Genomic DNA, 16,474 nt, shown 5'->3' with positions numbered 1-16,474 from the left:
CGCGACGCGACAGCGTTGCCGACGCGTCTGCGTCATATGTGCGTCAGGAAGAAAAAGAAATCGAACAGAGAGTCACGCGAGAGCGTGGCTGGAGGCGTGCCTTTGGCACAAATTGCCCCACGCGACCGCGTCACTGACGCGTCCGCGTCATGTGGGAAAAATGCCTTCCAGGCGTCTGCGTCAAGCACGCGAACGCGTGCCCTGAAAATCGACGTAAGAAAGGGTGCACGGCAGCAAGTTGTGATGGAATGGGGCTGGAATGGTGCTAGACGCACAAGCCCTACCACGCGAACGCGTGCCCCACGCGTCCGCATCATATTCCAATCTTAGCTAATCACGCGATCGCGTCCACCACGCGAACGCGTCACCCTGAAATTTGGCAACAATGAGTTTCGAACAGAGAGTTGTGCGAGCGCGAGGCTGCCCTCGCGCCAGTAGCACAGAACGAGTCACGCGTCCGTGTCATTTCATCGAAGCGCCATTCACGCGAACGCGTACTCCATGCGTCCGCGTCGCTAGCGCCGCACAACATATCCATATCTGCCAAAATATCTTACCTTTCTCTTCCCCAAATCCTACTTTTTCTTTTTCCTTCTTATTTCTTCCCCTTCCTTCTTCCTTCTTCCTTCTTTCTCACTTTCTACTCTCTCTCTCTCTCTCTCTCACCACCATTATCAAGGTTTTTCTTTTCTTCTTCCCTCCTTACTTTTCTATTCTTCTTCTTATTTTTATGTTGTCTTCTTCTTTTCTTTTTCTTTTCACTTTCATTATCCATATTTTCTTTTTCTTTTTTTTTCTTTTAATTGGTGTTGGAAATTTATTAGGGTCATTATTATTCCTTATGATTTGCTTGTGGATTGTTATGGAACTGTTTGGCAATTATATATTAATTTTATAGGGTTGCTTGCATGTTCAATTCAATATTTTCAATAGCTTATTTACCATGCATGCTATGTGTTTGTGGAAACGCCCGTATGGTATTATGCACTGTTTTTCGATATCTTTTATTCTACTACTCTAAATGCTTGCTTTTCACAAAACCCTTTTTATATTATATTATTTAAATATAATTGTTATTACAACCAGGTTATTAGTTTGAAAGGCTTTGTAATATAACTTGGACATTGAATGCTTGATCTATGCTACTCATGCATTTGCCTGCATGCCAATAAACACCTTGCATTTAATTGTCATCATATGCACTTGCTATATTTCTATTGATGATTTTTCACATGTAGTCATGACCATCTGTTAACATCATTCATCTTTTAATGTGCATTGATTACCACCTTTCCCGTTCTCTTCCTTGTCCTAACCCTTGACATTTTAACATACTTTCACTTTTCTTTCTTTCAGGATGGCCACCAAGAAAGGCAAGGAGAAAGCGACTCCCAAATCAACAGCGAGGAGAGGAACAAAAAGAGCATTAGTGGCAGAGCAATCTTCAACTGCAGTTAAGCCCTCAACAAAAAGAATTAAGAGGATTATAAAGGTTGATGAAAAAGAGAAAGCCTTCCCAGCAAAGGACACTGCGCGATTTACCAACCGCTACTGTGAGCAGATGTTCCCCATCCTGGCAGAAAGGAGTTACAACAACGAATACCTTCTTATCCTCATGACCCATATTGCTGAATTTCTTGAGCCGCAAATTGAACGAAGACAATGGGGTTTCCTACAGAGACAGCCACGGCAGGTTAATCTTTCCTGGGTAGTCGAGTTCGACTCTAATTTCCACATGCCAACCCTGCAGTCTGTCTATGTCCGTCAGAAGTAAATTCCCATTACAGAAAAGGCCATTCAACGAGCTTTAGATCTTTTCCCTACTCCAGAAGGACTGGACGCATTTCAAGAAGCCTCCCTCAAGCGCCAGACGTACCAATTTGACTGGGACGCTGTTCTCAGAATTATCGCACTACCTAGCAGCAGATGGATTTATGGATATCATCGTTCCCGTCCTAAGGAAATATCGGCTTCCGCACTTACTTTGGAGGCTCGCGTATGGGCACAGATTATGTCCCATTACGTCTTTCCAAGCATTCACGAGTCCTCCTTCACTGCAGACATGGCTGTTTTACTATGGTGCATCCTTACAGACCAGCCTCTAAACTTACCAAGACACATCCGGAATGCAATGGGACACGTACAAATTGCGGGCAACTTACCTTTTCCCGCCTTGGTCTCAGATCTTGTCTCAACAGCCAGAGTCTCCTATAGAGCTGGGGACACCAAAGCCATGCTCCCACGGGATGATCAATACGTCCCTAACGGGAAATATATCAGACCTCCAGCAGCCACTACAAGCCAACCTACTGAACCGGCTGAAGATATTTCACCTTCAACACCACAAGCACCTACTACAAACCAACTACTCCATCAGATACTTGAGAGGTTGGATCGGCCGGAACACAAAGCAAAGCTAAGAGAGCGCCGTAACAAGTGCCGATTCACATACCTCAAGGAGCTACTTATGGGAAAATACAGAGACCCAAACACCCCGGACTCCACTTTATTTACCAGCACAGGGAGCCATGACGGTCCCGACTGTGAAGATACTGCTACCAGCCCACCTTTGTCCCTGACAGATGGCACCGAGGACGGTGCAAAGCCTTAAGTGTGGGGAGGTCGGTCAGTACCTGACTTCCGGAGGTAATTTCTCTTCCTTAACATCAATAAAATAGGATATTTAGTTAGTTTTTCAATTTTTTTTGTTTTAGAATGTGATAGATTGCATAGTAATAGGTTAGTTGCATGCATGTTCTACTTGATTGGAAAGATAATAAGTTTCTTCTAAGACCCTATTTTTAGAACAAAATTTCACTAATTTTAATCAAAACTTTTATGTTAAATTTGCTTGAAGTTATATTTGGATCATAGTTTAAAAGGCTAAGAACACACAACCCGTAAGATTTGAGCTTAGTTACATGGTTACATTATTTAACCATCAATATTTTATTCTTGTGTGTTTACTTCTCTATGCTTGTAATCTATATTTTGTTTCATCCTATATGTCCAATGTTTAATATATTTATATGCTTATATATGATTGAGGCCATTATTTGTTTAGCTCACTTATCCAAATTAAGCCTACCCCTTAAGTTACCTTTCTTAGCCACTTTGAGCCTTTAAATCCCATTTGTTCTGTATTTTACCACATCACTAGCCTTAAGCAGAAAAACAATTATATATCCCAATTGAATCTTTGGTTAGCTTAAGATAGAATTGTGTGTTAATTGAGTATGGGAAGATTGTGGGAACAAAAGATAATAAGGGAATGTGTCATGATAATATAATGGGAATTTGGGTACCTACTCATATGAAACTATAAAAATTGAAAATTCTATGTGCATTGATAAGCTATGTTTATTTTCATGTTAAAAAAAATCCAAAAAAAATTCAATAAATAAATAAGGGGACAAAATTACCCCAATGCTAAGTTAAAATTCAAGGATCAATGCATATATGATAAAATTAAAATAAAAGTTGATACATGAGTATGGAATGTGAGAGAGAAATTTTGGGTAGCTAGGTATGAAATTTAAAGTTATATAGAATATATATGTGTTAGGTAAAAGCTTAGGTTAATTAAAGATTCAATTTATAAGCTCACTTAGCCATATATATCCTTACCTTTACCTTAGCCCCATTACAACCTTGAAAAGACCTCATGATGTTTGTATTGGTGCATTAAATGTTGTTGATTGGTTAGGTGAAGAACAAAAATTAGAAAGCATGATTAGAGAAGGATAGAGTGAGTACCCTATATACTTGAGAGACTAGAATGTACATACATCATCAGTGAGGGTTCAATGCTTAAATTCTATGTTCCCTGCTTTCATGAGCTACCTTCTTGCATTTTTATCTATTCTTACTGTATAAGAATTGAATTAGTGGAATTTGATTTGTGATTGTCTTGAAGAGCTTACTTACTTTTAACCAAGTAGACAATAATCATATAGTTGCATTCATATGTATAGGCTGCACTGCATTGCATGAGTTTTACATGTTCCTACTCATTTATTTTATCTCCTTCAATTAAGCATGAGGACATGCTAATGTTTAAGTGTGGGGAGGATGATAAACCATTATTTTATGGTCTATATTATGTTTAATTGTGTGGTTTTATCAAATCTTTACCCACTTATTCATATGATTAGCATGTATTTACAACTCCTTCAAAAAATTACTCCATGGTTGAAAACTTGCTTCCTAGAGACTTTTAATTATGTATTTTAATTCTCCTTTATTCCATTCAATGCCGTGATCCGTGTGTTGAGTGTTTCAAGCTTTATAGGGCATGAATGACTTGGAAATTGGAGAGGAGGCTGGCAAAAATGGAGGGAACACAAGAAATTGAGGAGATGACCAGCGAGAAGTGATGCGGGCGCATGGCTCACGCGACCGCGCGAAATAGAGGAAATTGCAGTGACACGCTCGCGTGCTTGATGTGAATGCATGGATTGGAAACTGCACAAGTGACACGAATGCGTGGACGACGCGGACGCGTGGCAAGGCAAAACGCTGGATGACGTGAACGCGTGGATGACGGGTTCGTGTGACGTGCGCGATCTGCAGAATCTGCAGAATTCACTGGGGGCGATTTTGGGCCATGTTTTGACCCAGTTTTCGGTCCAGAAAAGCATATTAGAGCCAGGGAACATGCAGGGACTAGGGAGACAATTCATTCCGCATAATTTTAGTTTTTAGATCTGAATTTACTCCTCCTCTAGGTTTTCTCTCTACACATTCATAGTTCGTAGGATTTTGTTTTTATTTCTTTTTGGATTGGGATATTGAGAAGAGTTATTACCTCCGCCAAGACTTCATCATTCTAGTTTGTTTCCTTACTTGTCACTTACTCTTTCATATCTTTAATTTGTTCAGAATTACTATTGGATTATTTTTAGAGTTTATTAATACAAGAACTATTTTCATTTTTAATTGACCTTTTTGATTATTATTTATCATGTCTTCCTTTATTTTCATTTCTTATTTTGTGAAGTTTACAATCATAATGAGCGAGTAGTCCCATAACTTGATTGGGAGTTGGTTGAAAGGAGAACCTTGAGTTGGAATGCTCAAGAGTAAAATTATAATTGGGTTTATCATTGGGTCGCCCTCTAGTCACTGACACTAGTCCTTCCCAAGGGAGAGGATTGGAACTTGTGAATAGAAACTGACTTCCAACTTGCTTGACTTTCCTTTATCTGGTAAAGGATAACTGAGCAGAACAACCTTCAATTATCAATTAATCTTGGGAGAACTCCAACAAGGACATGACTTCCGACTAATCTACTCCCGGTCAAGGTTTTTATTTAAATTATATAAATTCTCTAATTTAATTTCCTGTCTATCAAACTCAAACCCTTTTGGAAAATATCTGATTAATAAAATAGCACATCTTTCTGCAACTCGTTGGGAGACGACCTGGGATTCATACTCCTAGTATTTTAATTCTAATTTTGTGACAATCCTTCTAAATTGATAAGCGGATTTTTGTTGATTGAGAACTGTACTTGCAACGTATCTCTTATATTAATTTCTTAATCCGCCAATTTCCGCCATGTCAGCCATGCCAAGGGATAACAATTTTGTGCACCAAATTTTTGGCGCCGTTTCCGGGGATTGTTCGAGTTTGGACAACTGACGGTTCATCTTGTTGCTTAGATTGGGTTATTTTATTTTATTTTATTTTATTTTATTTTTCTTTATTTTCAAAAAAATAAAAACAATATAAAAAAATTTTTATTTTATTCTTCAGAATTTTTAAGAATGAATTCTAGAGTTTCATGATGATATGTTGAAGCCTGGCTGGCTGTGAAGCGATGTTTAATTCTTTTGGACTGAGGCTTCCACTTATCAATGCAAAAGCGTGTTAGTTGATTCCCATCAATTTGGTTGTTACACACATAGCTATTGTATACAATGTTCTGCTAAAGCTTGGCTGGCCATTGGCCATGTCTAGTGTTTTGGACCGAAGCTTTCACTTAAAGCTTGGCTGGCTAGTAAGCCATGTCTAATTCCTGGACCGGAGCTTTAGACTAACATTGCATGATTCCTGGAATTCTCATTAAGAATTTTGAATTCCTTATTTTTCTTTTTCCAAAATACTTTCGAAAAATACAAAAGTTTTTTTTAAAACCAAAAAAACAAAAAATTTTGTGTTTCTTGTTTGAGTCTAGAGTCAAATTTTAAGTTTGGTGTCAATTGCATGTTTTTATTTTTCTTACATTTTTCGAGAACATATGCATTGTGTTCTTCATTGATCTTCAAGTTGTTCTTGATGATTTTCCTTGTTCTGATCTTTGAATTCTCTTGTTTAGTGTTTTATGTTGTTTTTCATATGCATTTTCAAAATCATAGTATCTGAACATTCAAAAGTCCTAAGTTTGGTGTCTTGCATGTCTTTCTTTCCTTAAAAATTTTCAAAAATATGTTCTTGATGTTCATCATGATCTTCAAAGTGTTCTTGGTGTTCATCTTGACATTCAAAGTGTCCTTGCATGCATTATTTGTTTTTGATCTTGCATTCTTATGTTTTAATTCATTTTGTTGTTTGTCTCTCTCATCATTAAAAATTCAAAAATTCAAAAATATATCTTTTCAAGTCAATAATCCAAGGAATTGAAGATTCAGAACATTCAGCAGAGGAATTACAGAGAAAAAGCTGGGCGTTCAAAACGCCCAGTGAGGAAGGAAATTTGGCATTTAAGCGCTAGCCAGGGTACCTGGCTGGGCGTTAAACGCCAGAAATGGATACCATTCTGGGCGTTTAACGCCAAGATGGCACAGGAGAGGAGATTTTGTTTTCAATTCAAATCTTTTCAATCATAACTTTTTCAAAAATCAAATCTTTTTCATTTTTATTTCACTATTTTCAAAAATCTTGCTAACAATTAAAGTTTTTATTCAAAAAAAAATTCTCAAGTTTGTTACTTTCTTGTTAAGAAAGATTCAATATTTAAATTTTAGAATCATATCTTTTAAATTCCTTGCTAGTTAAGTCATCAATTTTAAAAATCAAATCTCTTTAAATTGTTTTTCAATCATATCTTTTTAAATCATATATTTTTCAAAGCACATCTTTTTAAAATTCTAATTTCAAAATCTCTTTCTAACTTCTTATCTTTTCAAATTTATTATTTTTTATCTTTTTCAAAACCAACTAACTAGTTTTTCACTTTTAATTTTCGAAAACCATCAACCACTTTTTCAAAATTCTTTTTAAATTTTTATCTTTTTATTTAAAAATTTTCAAAAATTTTCCCCCTCTTATCTCTTTCTATTTAATCACTAACACTTCTCCTCTACTAGCAATTCGAACCCTCTCCCCTCTTTATATGTTCAAATTCTCCTCTATCTACCTCATCCTTCCATTCTTATTTTCCTCTAACACCTCAGGGAATCTCTATACTTTGACATAGAGGATTCCATACTTTCTTTGTTTTCTTCTCTCTTATATGAGCAGGAACAAAGATAAAGGCATACTTGTTGAAGCTGATCCTGAACCTGAAAGGACTCTGAAGAGGAAGCTAAGAGCAGCTAAAGCACAATACTCTGAAGAGAACCTAACTGAAATTCTCGAAAAGGAGAAGGACATGGCAGCCGAACCCAACAACAACAATGCAAGGAAGGTACTTGGTGACTTTACTGCACCAACTCCTGACTTCTATGGGAGAAGCATCTCTATTCCTGCCATTGGAGCAAATAATTTTGAGCTTAAGCCTCAATTAGTTTCTCTGATGCAACAGAATTGTAAGTTTCATGGACTTCCATTGGAAGATCCTTATCAGTTCTTGGCTGAATTCTTGCAAATCTGTGACACTGTTAAGACCAATGGAGTTGATCCCGAGGTCTACAGACTACTGCTTTTTCCCTTTGCTGTAAGAGACAGAGCTAGGACATGGATGGACTCACAACCTAAGGAAAGCTTGAACTCTTGGGAAAAGCTGGTCAGTGCTTTTCTGGCCAAATTCTTTCCACCTCAAAAGATGAGCAAGCTTAGAGTGGAAGTCCAAACCTTCAGAGAGAAGGAAGGTGAATCCCTCTATAAAGCTTGGGAAAGATACAAGCAATTGATCAGAAGGTGTCCTTCTGACATGCTTTTAGAATGGAGCATCATATGCATATTTTATGATGGTCTGTCTGAACTGTCCAAGATGTCATTGGACAGCTCTACTGGAGGATCTCTTCATCTGAAGAAGACGCCTGCAGAAGCTTAGGAACTCATTGAAATGGTTACAAATAACCAGTTCATGTACACCTCTGAGAGGAATCCTGTGAATAATGGGACGCCTCAGAAGAAGGGAGTTCTTGAAATTGATGCTCTGAATGCCATATTGGCTCAGAACAAAATATTGACTCAGCAAGTCAATATGATTTCTCAAAGTCTGAATGGATTGCAAGCTGCATCCAACAGTACTAAAGAAGCATCTTCTGAAGAAGAAGCTTATAATCCTGAGAACCTAGCAATGGAAGAGTTGAATTACATGGGAGAACCCTATGGAAACACCTATAATCCTTCATGGAAAAATCATCCAAATCTCTCATGGAAGGATCAACAGAAGCCTCAACAAGGCTTCAATAGTAACAACAGTGGAAGAAATAGGTTTAGCAATAGCAAGCCTTTTCCATCATCTTCTCAGCAATAGATAGAGAATTCTGAGCAGAGCCTCTCTAGCTTAGCAACCATAGTCTCTGATCTATCCAAGACCACTCTCAGTTTCATCAATGAGGCACGGTCCTCTATCAGGAATCTGGAGGCACACGTGGGTCAGCTGAGTAAGAAAATTACTAAAACTCCTCCTAGTACTCTCCCAAGCAATATAGAAGAGAATCCCAAGAGAGAGTGCAAGGCCATAACTATGACCATCATGGCCGAACCTGGAGAGAGTGAAAGGCCAGTGATTCCCAGTGAGGAAGACCTCATAGGACGTTCACTGACCAATAGGGAGTTCCTCTTTGAGGAATCAAAGGAATCTGAGGCTCATACAGAGACCATAGAGATTCTATTGAACTTTCTTCTGTCATTCATGAGCTCTGATGAGTATTCTTCCTATGAAGAGGATGAAGATATTACTGAAGAGCAAGTTGCTAAGTACCTTGGAACAATCATGAAGCTGAATGCCAAGTTATTTGGTAATGAGACTTGGGAGGATGAACCCCCCTTGCTCACCAATGAACTGAATGCCTTGGTTAGGCAGACATTACCTCAGAAGAAATCGGATCCCGGAAAATTCTTAATACCCTGTACCATAGGCACCATGACCTTTGAGAAGGCTCTGTGTGACCTGGGGTCAGACATAAACCTCATGCCACTCTCTGTAATGGAGAAACTGGGTATCTTTGAGGTACAATCTACAAGAATCTCACTAGAGATGGCAAACAAATCCATGAAACAGGCTTATGGACTTGTAGAGGATGTTTTAGTGAAGGTTGAAGGCCTTTACATCCCTGTTGAATTCATAATCCTAGACACTGGGAAGGATAAGGATGAATCCATCATCCTTGGAAGACCCTTCCTAGCCACAGCAAAAACTGTGATTGATGTGGACAGAGGAAAGTTAGTCCTTCAATTGAATGAGGACTACCTTGTGTTTAAAGCTCAAAGATCTCCCTCTGTAGCCATGGAGATGAAGCATGAAAAGCTTCTCTCAATATAGAGTCAAACCAAGCCCCCACATTCAAACTATAAGTTTGGTGTTGGGAGGCCCCAACCATGCTCTGAATATCTGTGAAGCTCCATGAGAGCTCACTGTCAAGCTATTGACATTAAAGAAGCACTTATTGGGAGGCAACCCAATTTTATTTATCTATGTTATTTTATGTTTTCTTTAGGTTGATGATCATGTGGAGTGGTGCACGAATTGTAAATCACACTTTTTACAACTCGTACCACTAACCAGCAAGTGCACTGGGTCGTCCAAGTAATACCTTACGTGAGTAAGGGTCGATCCCACGGAGATTGTTGGCTTGAAGCAATCTATGGTTATCTTGTAACTCTTAGTCAGGAAAATAATAAAATAATTCACTTATCAAATTGATTTGCAAATGAACAAGAGAGCATGAATTAAAGGTTACTTGTTATGCAGTAAATGAGAACATGTTGGAGTTTTGGAGATGTTTTGCCTTTTGAATCTCTGCTTTCTCCCTATCTTCTTCTTCACGCACGCACGTCCCTCCTATGGCAAGCTATGTGTTGGAGGATCACCGTTGTCAATGGCTACCATCCTTCCTTTCAGTGAAAATGGTCCAGGTGCGCTGTCACCGCACGGCTAATCATCTGTAGGTTCTCGATCATACCGGAATAGGATTCGCTATCCTTTTGCGTCTGTCACTACGCCCAGCACTCGCGAGTTTGAAGCTCGTCACAGTCATCCAATCCCAGAATCCTACTAGGAATACCACAGACAAGGTTTAGACTTTCTGGATTCTCAAGGATGCTGCCAATGAATTCTAGCTTATACCACGGAGATTCCGATTAAGGAATCTAAGAGATACTCATTCGATCTAATGTAGAACGGAGGTGGTTGTCAGGCACTCGTTCATAGGTTGAGAATGGTGATGAGTGTCATGGATCATCACATTCATCATAATAAGGCACAAATGAACATCTTAGATAGGAACAAGCGTGATTGAATAGAAAACAGAAATACTTGCGTTAATTCATCGAAGCACAGCAGAGCTCCTCACCCCCAACAATGGAGTTTAGAGACTCATGCTGTCAAAAGGTACAAAGTTCAGATCTAAAATATCATGAGATACAAAATAAATCTCTAAAAGTTGTTTAAATACTAAACTAGTAACCTAGGTTTACAGAAATGAGTAAACTATGATAGATGGTGCAGAAATCTACTTATAGGGCCCACTTGGTGTGTGCTGGGGCTGAGACTTAAGCTAATCACGTGCATAGGGCTGTTTTGGGCGTTCAACGCCAGCTTTGGATCCTTTTCTGGCGTTGAACTCCACTTTGTAACTTGTTTCTGGCGCTGGACGCCAGACAGCAGCATGGAACTGGCGTTGAACGCCAGTTTATGTCATCTATCCTTGAGCAAAGTATAGACTATTATATATTGCTGGAAAGCCCTGGATTTCTACTTTCCAACGCAATTGGAAGCGCGCCATTTGGAATTTTGTAGCTCCAGAAAATCCACTTTGAGTGTAGGGAGGTCAGAATCCAACAGCATCAGCAGTCCTTTTTCAGCCTGAATCGGATTTTTGCTCAGCTCCCTCAATTTCAGCCAGAAAATACCTGAAATCACAGAAAAACACATAAACTCATAGTAAAGTCCAGAAATATGAATTTTGCCTAGAAACTACTAAAAATAAACTAAAAACTAACTAAAATACACTAAAAACTATATGAAATTAACCCCAAAAAGCGTATAAAATATCCGCTCATCATGGAGTCACAAAAATAACTGCAAAAAATTAAAGCAAAATCAAAAATAGCATTAAAAACAGCACACCCTGGAGGATGAACTTACTGGCGTTTAAACGCCAGTAAGAGTAGCAGAATGGGCGTTAAACGCCCAATATGGCACCATTCTGGGCGTTTAACACCAGAAATGGGCACCAGACTGGCGTTTAACGCCAGAACAGGACAACAAGCTGGCATTAAATGCCAGAAAAGGAAGAAGGACTGGCGTTAAACGCCAGAAAGGGAAGAAAAGCTGGCGTTAAACGCCAGAAACAGGCAGCAACCTGGCGTTTAACGCCAGAATTGCACTCTAAGGGCGTTTTGCACGCCTAAATGGAGCAGGGATGAGAAGTCCTTGACCCCTCAGGATCTGTGGACCCCACAGGATCCCCACCAACCTCAACTCATTCTCTCTCTCCCTCACACCTTTTCATAACACTCGTCCCCAAATACCCTTCACCAATCACCTACATATCTCTTCCCCAAAAACCCCACCTACCTCCAAATTCAAAATCCTTTCCCTCCCAAACCCAACCCCAAATACACGAACCTACCCTCCCCCCACTCCTATATAAACCCCTCATCCCTCCTTCAATTTCACACATCACAAACACCTTATAAACCCTTGGCCGAATTCACTCTCTCCCTCCATCTCCTCTATTTTCTTCTTCTTCCCCTTCTTTCTTTCTTCTTTTGATCGAGGACGAGCAAACCTTTTAAGTTTGGTGTGGTAAAAGCGTTGCTTTTTGTTTTTCTATAACCATTTAAGGCACCTAAGGCCGGAAAAACCTCTAGAAAGAGGAAAGGGAAGGCAAAAGCTTCCACCTCCGAGTCATGAGAGATGGAGAGATTCATCTCAAAGGTCCATCAAGACCACTTCTATGAAGTTGTGGCCAAGAAGAAGATGATTCCAGAGTTTCCTTTCATGCTCAAAAGGAATGAGTATCCGGAGATCCGACATGAGATTCGAAGAAAAGGTTGGGAAGTTCTCACCAACCCCATTCAACAAGTCAGAATCTTAATGGTTCAAGAGTTCTATGCCAATGCGTGGATCACTAGGAACCATGATCAAAGTATGAACCCGAACCCAAAGAATTGGCTTACAATGGTTCGGGGGAAATACTTAGATTTCAGTCCGGAAAATGTAAGGTTGGCGTTCGACTTGCCAATGATGCAAGAAAAGGCACGCCCCTATACTAGAAGGGTCAACTTTGATCAAAGGTTGGACCAAGTTGAGAGGAGCTCAATGGAAAAGAAACTCAAGAGGCAAGTCGGTTCAATTGAGAAGACCGGACCTTAAGCCTGTTGCTAGAGGATGGTTGGAGTTCATCCAATGCTCTATCATTCCTACTAGCAACCGATCCGAAGTAACTGTGGATCGGGCCATCATGATCCATAGCATCATGATTGAAGAGGAAGTGGAGGTTCATGAGATCATACCTCTAGAACTCTACAAGGTGGCAGACAAGTCCTCCACTTTGGCAAGGTTAGCCTTCTCTCATCTCATTTGTCACATATGCAATTCGGCTGGGATTGTCATAGAGGGAGACATCCTCATTGAAGAGGACAAGCCCATCACTAAAAAGAGGATGGAGCAAACAAGAGAGCCCACTCATGGACCTCAACAAGAGTATGAGGAAGTCCCTCATCAAGAAATCCCTGAGATGCCTCAAGGGATGCATTTTCCTCCACACAACTATTGGGAGCAACTCAACACCTCCTTGGAAGGCTTGAGTTACAACATGGATCAACTAAGGGTGGAGCACCAAGAGCACTCCATCATTCTCCATGAAATTAGAGAAGACCAAAGAGCCATGAGGGGGGAGCAACAAAGGCAAGGAAGAGACATAGAGGAGCTCAAGAGCACCATTGGTTCTTCAAGAGGAAGAGGACGCCACCCTCACTAAGGTGGACCCGTTCCTTAATCTCCTTGTCTATTTGTTTTTTTGTTTTCAATTTTTGAGCTTTATGTTTGACTATGTTTTGTGTCTCTACTACATGATCATTAGTGTCTAGTGTCTATGTCTTAAAGCTATGAATAACTCCATGAATCCTTCACCTCTCTTAAATAAAAAATGTTTCTAATTACAAAAGAACAAGAAGTACATGAGTTCGAAATTTATCTTGAAATTAGTTTAATTATATTGATGTGGTGGCAATACTTTTTGTTTTTTGAATGAATGCTTGAACAGTGCATATTTTTCATAGTGAAGTTTATGAATGTTAAAATTGTTGGCTCTTGAAAGAATGATGAAAAAGAGAAATGTTATTGATGATCTGAAAAATCACAAAATTGATTCTTAAAGTAAGAAAAAGCAGTGAAATGAACTAAGGTTGCAAAAAAAAAGTGGCAAAAATTAAAAGAAAAAAAGAAAAAAAAAGGCAAGCAGAAAAAGCCAATAACCCTTTAAACCAAAAGGCAAGGGTAAAAAGGATCCAAGGCTTTCAGCATTAATGGATAGGAGGGCCCAAAAGAATAAAATCCTGGCCTAAGCGGCTAAACCAAGTTGTCCCTAACCATGTGCTTGTGTCATGAAGGTCCAAGTAAAAAGCTTGAGACTGAGTGGTTAAAGTCGTGATCCAAAGTAAAAAGAGTGTGCTTAAGAGCTCTGGACACCTCTAACTGGGGACTTTAGCAAAGCTGAGTCACAATCTGAAAAGGTTCACCCAGTCATGTGTCTGTGGCATTTATGTATCCGGTGGTAATACTGAAAAACAAAGTGCTTAGGGCCACGACCAAGACTCATAAAGTAGCTGTGTTCAAGAATCAACACACAAAACTAAGAGAATCAATAACACTATCTGAATTCTGAGTTCCTATGGATGCCAATCATTCTAAACTTCAAAGGATAAAGTGAGATGCCAAACTGTTCAGAAGCAAAAAGCTACTAGTCCCACTCATCTAATTGGAGCTAAGTTTCATTGATATTTTAGAATTTATAGTATATTCTCTTCTTTTTATCCTAATTGATTTTCAGTTGCTTGGGGACAAGCAATAATTTAAGTTTGGTCTTGTGATGAGCAGATAATTTATACGCTTTTTGGCATTATTTTTAGGTAGTTTTTAGTAGGATCTAGCTACTTTTTAGTATATTTTTATTAGTTTTTAAGCAAAAATCACATTTCTGGACTTTACTATGAGTTTGTGTGTTTTTCTGTGATTTCAGGTATTTTCTGACTGAAATTAAGGGACCTGAGCAAAAATCTGATTCAGAGGCTGAAAAAGAATTGCAGATGCTGTTGGATTCTGACCTCTCTGAACTCGAAATGGATTTTCTGGAGCTACAGAATCCCAATTGGTGCTCTCTTAATTGCGTTGGAAAGTAGACATCTTGGGATTTCCAGCAATATATAATAGTCCATACTTTGCCCGAGTTTTGATAGCGCAAACTGGCTTTTAAACGCCCATTTTCTATCCTAATCTGGCGTTAAACGCCAGAACTGGCATAAAAGCAAGAGTTAAACGCCCAAACTGGCACCAGAGCTGGCGTTTAACTCCAAGAAACGTCTTTACACGTGAAAGCTTCAATTCTCAGCCCAAGCACACACCAAGTGGGCCCCGGAAGTAGATTTCTGCATTATTTACTTATCTCTGTAAACCCTAGTAACTAGTTTTAGTATAAATAGGACTTTTTACTATTGTATTCGAAGTCTTGGTCATTCTGGTTCCCCCTCTGGAGCCGAAGCCAATGAACACCATTATCACTTATGTATTTTCAACGGTGGAGTTTCTACACACCATAGATTAAGGTGTGGAGCTCTGCTGTTCCTCGAGTATTAATGCAATTACTACTGTTTTCTATTCAATTCAAGCTTATTCTTGTTCTAAGATATTCATTCGCACACAAGAACATGATGAATGTGATGATTATGTGACACTCATCACGATTCTCAACTTATGAACGCGTGCCTGACAACTACTTCCGTTCTACTTGAAAACAAGCTTGAATGAATATCTCTTGGATTTCTAGTCCATGCGTTTGATTGCCTCTCCTGACAACAGAGCCTTCAATTCCTTGAGATCAGAGTCTTCGTGGTATAAGATAGAATCAATTGACAGCATTCTTGATATCCGGAAAGTCTAAACCTTGTCTGTGGTATTCCGAGTAGGATCTGGGATGGGATGACTGTGACGAGCTTCAAACTCATGACTGTTGGGCGTAGTGACAGATGCAAAAGGATCACAGGATCCTATTCCAACACAAGTGAGAACCGACAGATGATTAGCCCTACGTAACCCATAGCTGGACCATTTTCACTGAGAGGACAGACGGTAGCCATTGACAACGGTGATCCCCCAACATACAGCTTGCCATGAAAAGGAGTATAACTGATTGGATGAAAGCAGTAGGAAAGCAGAGATTTAGAAGGAACGAAGCATCTCTATACGCTTATCTAAAATTCCCTCCAATGAATTACATAAGTATCTCTATTTTATTTTATGTTTTATTTATCTTTTAGTTATCAAAATCCCATGATCATTTGAATCTGCCTGACTGAGATTTACAAGATGACCATAGCTTGCTTCAAGCCAACAATCTCCGTGGGATCGACCCTCACTCACGTAAGGTATTACTTGGACGACCCAGTGCACTTGCTGGTCAGCTGTGCGAAGTTGTGAAGAGACGTGTGAATCATGGTATTGTGCACCAAGTTTTTGGAGCGATGCCAAGGGATAACAATTTTGTGCGCCACTTACATTTTGGCACATCACACATGAGCATGGGCGACGCACCCGCGTAGCCTAAAATCATTTGTCCCCTCAAGCCAAACAGAGAGTTGCGCCCAAACGGCGCTGAACTCGTGCGTTTAGAACAATTTCAGAGGACGCGCCCGCGTGCCTCACGCTCACGCGTCAATTTCAAATTTTTCCAATTTACACGTTCGCGTCCATGACGCGTTCGCGTCACCCAATTTTTGCTCAACTCACGCGTACGCGTGGATTAAATTTGATTAACCCCTTGCAAGAAACCTTTTCTCGCGTCAGACAGCCCCCTTATCCCTTCACCCCTCCCTCTTCCCTCCACTCCCCCATTCAAAACCCACCACCCCCAACCC

The sequence above is a fragment of the Arachis ipaensis genome, chromosome B01, assembly GCF_000816755.2.
Source record: "Arachis ipaensis cultivar K30076 chromosome B01, Araip1.1, whole genome shotgun sequence".
NCBI lineage: Eukaryota > Viridiplantae > Streptophyta > Magnoliopsida > Fabales > Fabaceae > Arachis > Arachis ipaensis.
Note: the sequence above shows the minus strand (reverse complement) of the source record.